Source organism: Neofelis nebulosa, chromosome 11, assembly GCF_028018385.1.
Source record: "Neofelis nebulosa isolate mNeoNeb1 chromosome 11, mNeoNeb1.pri, whole genome shotgun sequence".
Classification (NCBI taxonomy): domain Eukaryota; kingdom Metazoa; phylum Chordata; class Mammalia; order Carnivora; family Felidae; genus Neofelis; species Neofelis nebulosa.
In genome coordinates, this window is record NC_080792.1 from 15,564,607 (window position 1) to 15,571,371 (window position 6,765).

Consider the following 6,765-nt stretch of genomic DNA (forward strand, 5'->3'; position numbering starts at 1 on the left):
TATATTTGACAACACCTGTTTCTCCCACAAGAATGTTGGTTCTTCACAGGCAGACCTCTTCTGCATTTGTTGTCATTATTTCTGGTCATGCCAATGTCTACATTGTCTTCTTTGTCTCTGCAGCACCTTCTCATTTCCCTACAGTCTGCTCCCTTTTTGTCTTTCCAACTCATCCCTGCTATTCCTTTCTTGGCCTCTCACTCCTCCCCTCCCCCCACCCCACTCCAGGCACACTGATTTTTCTTTTAGTTTCTCAAACACACTTGTTCCTCCTTACCTCATGTTTTTGTTCATGTTGTGGATTTTGCTTGGAATGTGCTTTCCCCACCTCTTTGCCCTACTGACGTCTACTCATCTTTTAGCGTTCAGATCAAATGTTAATTCGTCAAAGGAAAATTCTCCTGCCCTAACTAGGTTAACTCCTATAGGAGCCACAATATCTCTTTATAGCAGATTTCACTAATTTATATGTGTGTGTGTGTGTGTGTGTGTGTGTGTGTGTGTGTGTGTTAAATGTCTGTCTCCTCCGCTAGCATGTAAGCTGCATGAGGGCTGGAAGCATATCTGTCCTGTCCACAGGAGCCCCCAATCCTCAGCAAACCACCTCATACACAATAGATGGTCTGTAAGTGTTTATAGAATAACTGCATATATCCCTACTAACTAGCAAAATACCCAGGACACATAAGCGCTCCAGAAGTTGTTATTCAGTAGAATAATTTATGATTTTCCACATCTCTTCCCAACATTGGATATTATATTTTAAACAATCCATATGGGGGCGCCTGGGTGGTTCAGTTGGTTAAGCATCCGACTTTGGCTCAGGTCATGATTTCACGGTTTGTGGGTTCAAGCCCCACATCAGGTTCTGTGCTGACAGCTCAGAGCCTGGATCAGATTCTGTCTCCCTCTCTCTCTGCCCCTTCTGCTGCTTGCGCTGTGACTCTCTCTTTCCCAAAAATAAATAAACATTAAAAATAAACAATCCATATGGAGCTAAGAAGAGGCAAAACCTAAGTGCAGTTTTGATTTGCTCTTTAATCACATTGAGACTTATTTTCATGTTTGTTGTTTCATATTTATCAGTATATTTAATTTCTCTGGTGAATTCCTCATTCTTGTTCTTTTCTTCTCTTTCTGTTAGGATAAGAACAGTGACTATTCTCCAATACGAATGAAAATATGAAGACCGATCCAGCTTGTAGCTTAGACTGCTGTTTCTGCTGCCTCCCATAGCAACTCAGGTAGGAAAACTCCCTGTCATTCATACCACTATTACAGAAATTACATTCTAATGGTGTTTGATGTGTTTCCAAAAAACACTTCCTTTAATTTTACTCTCTTGTCCGCTTTCTAGGACTCAGGAACAAGCCCTTTCCCTTTCTTTCTCATAATAATTTTTCATATCTGAAATGATGCTAGCTATTGATTTGTTTACCTGTTTATTATTTGTGTATTTCCTCCTTTTCAACCCCAATAAGAGAAAATGTGGGAAATCAAATAGCTATGTCCTAGTTAAGGAGATTATAGGGAATGCATTACACTGCTTTCTGGCCATGTTTCCTATAGGAAAATTGTTTTGAAGATAGGGACCCTAGATTTCTTGTTCACTGATATCTTTATTGGTAACAACACTATCTGGAACCAAGTAGGTGTTCAGTAATTATTGACTGACTGAATGGCTGACAGGTCTAAAGGGTATTCCCAGTTACAGGCATCCTGATGTAAAAAAAAAAATCATTGAGGTGCTTGAGTGTTGGTTAAGCATCCAACTTAGCTCAGGTCATGATCTTCCAGCTTGTGGGTTCGAGCCCCACATCAGGCTCTGTGCTGACAGCTCAGAGCCTGGATGGAGCCTGCTTCAGATTCTGTGTCTCCCTCTCTCTCTGCCCTTCCTTTTCTTGTGCTCTGTCTCTCTCGCCCTCATAAATACATTTTCAAAAAACTTTAAAAAATTAAAAAAAAATCATCTCTTTATGCCAATATTGAGTTTTGATCCAAATCTGCTCCTTGGTCGTCTCTTCCATTGGAATTCATTTTCCCCCTGAACGGTTCTCAGTTTTTCAGGCCAACAGAGCCCAATGGAGTGAGGGTGGCTATGCCTTCTAGGATGGGGCCAACTGTCCCTCAGACCACAGAGTTAAGCATGGCTCCACTCCATGCCAGTGGTATACTCTCGGGCAATGTATTTAACCTCCTAGTGTCTGCTTTCCCTCAACTACCTAACTAACCTTCCTCAACTAAACTAACAAGAGCGTCTGCCTCTTATGGTTAGCGTGAGGATTAATAGAGTAATATGTGCAAAGCACTTAGAGCAGCGCCTGACACATAGTAAGTGCTTGATAGATGTTGTTATTATTACATTAGTCTGGGTTCCCAGCAAGAGTTATGTGTCTGTCTCCCTCTCTTGAGGTTAACAAGGAATCTGCATACATAGAGGTGGTGGCCGAGGTAGATAGAGCTTGTTTGCAAATTACTACCCGGGAATTATTTTATTCCAAAGCCCTTTTGTGAAAAATGCCAGACAGTTTTAATTCTGATTTTTTTTTTTCTACGAACGCCTATGATGGGAATAGGTATATCCTACTTCTTAGAGAAGTCCGAGGCAGAGAAAGGTTAAATGATTTGCTCAAGGACATAACAAATGAATGGTGACTGGGAGATAGAAATTATATGACTTCTAGTCCACTGCCCCAGACCGGGCTCATTCTATATTTAGATGTTATGTTCATACTTAATATTATAGATCCAAACGACCTGGACCCATCTCACATTTCCTGTATCGTAGCGGCATGCAGATGGTGAACATAAAAAGAAGGTTACAAGTCAAATGTTGTATCGTGGACAGAAAGACTATAAAATTGAAACATGATCCTCTCTATTATTCCACTTTTATTTGAGGCCTATTCTTTCTTTTTATTCACTTGAAAATACTATTTATTTGCTTTGTGGAAAAGGCCTATTCTAGTTTGAAATTATTTCTGTCAATTGCAAAATAAAGTTATCAACTATATAAAATAAAAGATCACCTTGGCAACTTCAAAAATAATAAAGTATGCTATTATAAGAGGTAAATTTTTACACTAGCAGCAATTTATAATAAAACATTAAATCCATATTTATTGCACGAAAAAATAAATTGGACCACATTTGTACCCACTCCTTTACAGCCACGCACTATATTAGGGAAAAAAGCTGTAATACAGAATGGAAATACACAAATAGAGAAATATTTCCTAGAGCCGTTTTAGTGACTGAGACTAAGGTGAGCTTCTTTTGTTAAAATTGCATACGGTATTTCATGGATTGTAACTAGATAGAGGCTTAGTGAAACCAGCACTGTGGGGTTTATCCAGTGCTATGGAGTTCCTCAGTGTGGGGCTGGGGAAAAGGACAGACCGGAACATCTGGCTGTGGATCCAAGGCGAGGCAGCTGGAAACAGATGAGATGTGGCAAGGGCCAGACTTCTGACAACAGCAGGAAAGGCAGCGATCCAAGCATCACAAACAGCTCTGAGGTCCAACAGATGAACAAGGTGAGGAACGGGTTACCAGCATTGACCCAGGGGAAGACCAGAGTCCAGTTGGCAGCGTCAGCCCTGAGAGGGCCACCGGGCGAGCCGCCTGGTGACCGTTGTGCAAGGAGGCACCAGAGCGAAGGAGCACTTGGACTGAAGCCTGTCTCCCAGCAGTGGGAGTGAGGGAGCCCAGCCAACAGACTCAAGGGCTGGTGAGTGAGGTGAGACATACTCTTCCGGTGTCTCTCCATGCTGGAAGAGGAAGGAGACATTGAAAGGGGAAACTAGCAAGTGGAAAAAAAAAAATCATGGCTGACTTGTAACCTAAAATAAAACCTGGATCTGTTTCAGTTCACGCGATGATTTTTTTGAGGCAACACACACGTTACTTCTGTTAATAAAAAGGATACCGTGATGTTCCGTGACTTACTGAACTCTTATTCCACGTCAAGTACTCCTTAATCTCCCACGACTCATACAAAAACCCCGCCTAGGAAACATTATTATGCCCATCATGGTGTTGATGAAAACGGATTCAAAATAACATTACAATCAGTCTCCTGAGGTCACCTCGTGGAAGCATCAAGATTCTAGCAGGTCTCATGAACTTGCTAACTGGCTCTACTCTCTCTGCCATTTAGGAACCCACGTCAGATTTTGACGAAGAGGTGCAAACTTAAATAAACCTACTTGTGTAACAGAAAGATAAAAGGGTATATATATATATGGCAAGGTAGACTCTGAAGGAAGCCGTGACTTACAAATGGAGTAGGAATCTGCCAGAGATGGTGAGGTTTGTGTACGTGATTAAACACAAGTCTATGACAAAGGCCTCTATGAATCCAGTAGATCAGCACGTCAGTGAAAAAGAGGAAGGAAAGTATATTAACAATGAGCTGAAACCAGCCACTTGGAAACTCTCCTATGCCATCATATAACTTGCTGTAATCTCTCAACTCTAGCGGGAACAATGAAAACAGTGGGAATATTAATCCATGGCAGTAATTCGACAGGAAACATAATCTGTCTATAGACTTGATTCTTTAAAAATCGTGGATGTTTCAGATGGCCAACAGGCACATGAAAAGATGCTCAACGTCGCTCCTCATCAGGGAAATACAAATCAAAACCACACTCAGATATCACCTCACGCCAGTCAGAGTGGCCAAAATGAGCAAATCAGGAGACTATAGTTGCTGAAGAGGATGTGGAGAAACAGGAACCCTCTTGCACTGTTGGTGGGAATGCAAACTGGTGTAGCCACTCTGGAAAACAGGGTGGAGGTTCCTGAAAAAATTAAAAATAGACCTACCCTATGACCCAGCAGTAGCGCTGCTAGGAATTTACCCAAGGGATACAGGAGTACTGATGCATAGGGGCACTTGCACCCCAATGTTTATAGCAGCACTCTCAACAATAGCCAAATTATGGGAAGAGCCTAAATGTCCATCAACTGATGAATGGATAAAGAAGTTGTGGTTTATATACACAATGGAGTACCACGTGGCAATGAGAAAGAATGAAATCTGGCCCTTTGTAGCAACGTGGATGGAACTGGAGAGTGTGATGCTAAGTGAAATAAGCCATACAGAGAAAGACAGATACCATATGGTTTCACTCTTATATGGATCCTGAGAAACTTAACAAAAACCCATGGAGGAGGGGAAGGAAAAAAAAAAAAGAGGTTAGAGTGGGGGAGAGCCGAAGCATAAGAGACTCTTAAAAACTGAGAACAAACTGAGGGTTGTTGGGGGGTGGGAGGGAGGGGAGGGGAGGTGATGGGTATTGAGGAGGGCATCTTTTGGGATGAGCACTGGGTGTTGTATGGAAACCAATTTGATAATAAATTTCATATATTAAAAAAATATAAAGAAGAGGTTGACTAAACTTGAAAAAAAAATTAAAAAAATAAAAATTGTGGATGTTTGGGGCACCTGGGTGGCTCAGTCTTTTAAGTGTCCTATTGGTTTCGGCTCAGGTCATGATCTCACAGTTCATAAGATTAAGACCCACATTGGGCTCTGTGCTGACAGCATGTAACTTGCTTGGGATTCAATCTCTCTCTTTCTCTCTCTGCCTGTCTTTCAAAATAAATAAGTAAACATTTTTAAAAACGTGGATTCTTTATTAATTAATGATCACAGACAAAAAGCTCAGTGTTGCAAAGAAGAAATAAAGGATACAAGCACCAAGATTTGTTACAGTCAGGATACTGATAGTTCATCCGATGAGGCCACCCTCAGACCTTGAGGCTGGATAGATGTGTGGTGTAAAGTAATAATCTGCATTATTGAGTACAAGATACGTCTTTGCCCCTCGAGAAGGTCCACCACCAGTTTGGCCTCTGCAGGGTCATAGGCTGCCCTCTTTCCTTAAACCTTATGACCCATCCTCTGATAGCTTCAAACTTTCCTTCTGTAGCTTCCTCAACTGTCAGCCTTCACAGACTTGAAGACAGTTAATGCCTTGCTCTGGATTAGTCTTTGGCTTAAGGGAATGTTGTGGCTGGTTTGATCTTCTATCCAGACTAAAACTTTCTCCATATCAGCAATAAGGCTGTTTTGCTCTCTTATCATTCACATGTTCACTGGAATAGCACTTTAATTTCCTTCTAGAACTTTGCCTTTCTTTGGCTCACTGTTTGGTGTAAGAGGCCCAGCTTTCAGCCTTTGTCAGCTTTTGACAGGCCTCCTCACTCATCTTAATTATTTCCAGCTTTTAAAGTGAGAGATGTGTGGCTCGTCCTTTCATTTGAACACTTAGAGGTCATTGCAGGGTTATCAATTGGCATAATTTTAATATTCTTATGTCTCAGCAAATAGGGAGGCCCAAGGAGAGAGTCTCAGCAAATAGGGAGGCCAAGGCCAGTCAGTAGAGGAATCAGAACACATACAATATTGGTCAGTTAAGTTTGCTGTCTTCTATGTCCATGGTTTGGGGTACCCCAAAACAATTGCCATAGTAACATCAAAGATTACTGATCACAGATCATGGGGCCCCTGGGTGGCTCAGTTGTTTGAGCACCAATTTTTGATTTTGTCTCAGATCAGGATTCCAGAGTCGTGGGATCAAGCTCCACATCGGGCTCTGCACTGAGTGTGGAGCCTGCTTGGGATTTTCTCTCTCCCTCGGCCCCACCTCCCCACCCCCCCCCGATAAAAAAAAAATTACTGATCATAGATCACCATAACAAATATAATAATAATGAAAATGTTAGAAATGCTGCAAGAATTACCAAAATGTGACC

The 6,765-nt window shown here is 41.6% G+C and overlaps 1 pseudogene; it reads right to left on the reverse strand.

The window, feature by feature from the left end:
- Positions 1–4,168: 4,168 nt before the first annotated feature.
- Positions 4,169–6,218, reverse strand: LOC131489570 (lathosterol oxidase-like; annotated as a pseudogene).
- Between the last annotated feature and the right edge of the window lie 547 nt (positions 6,219–6,765).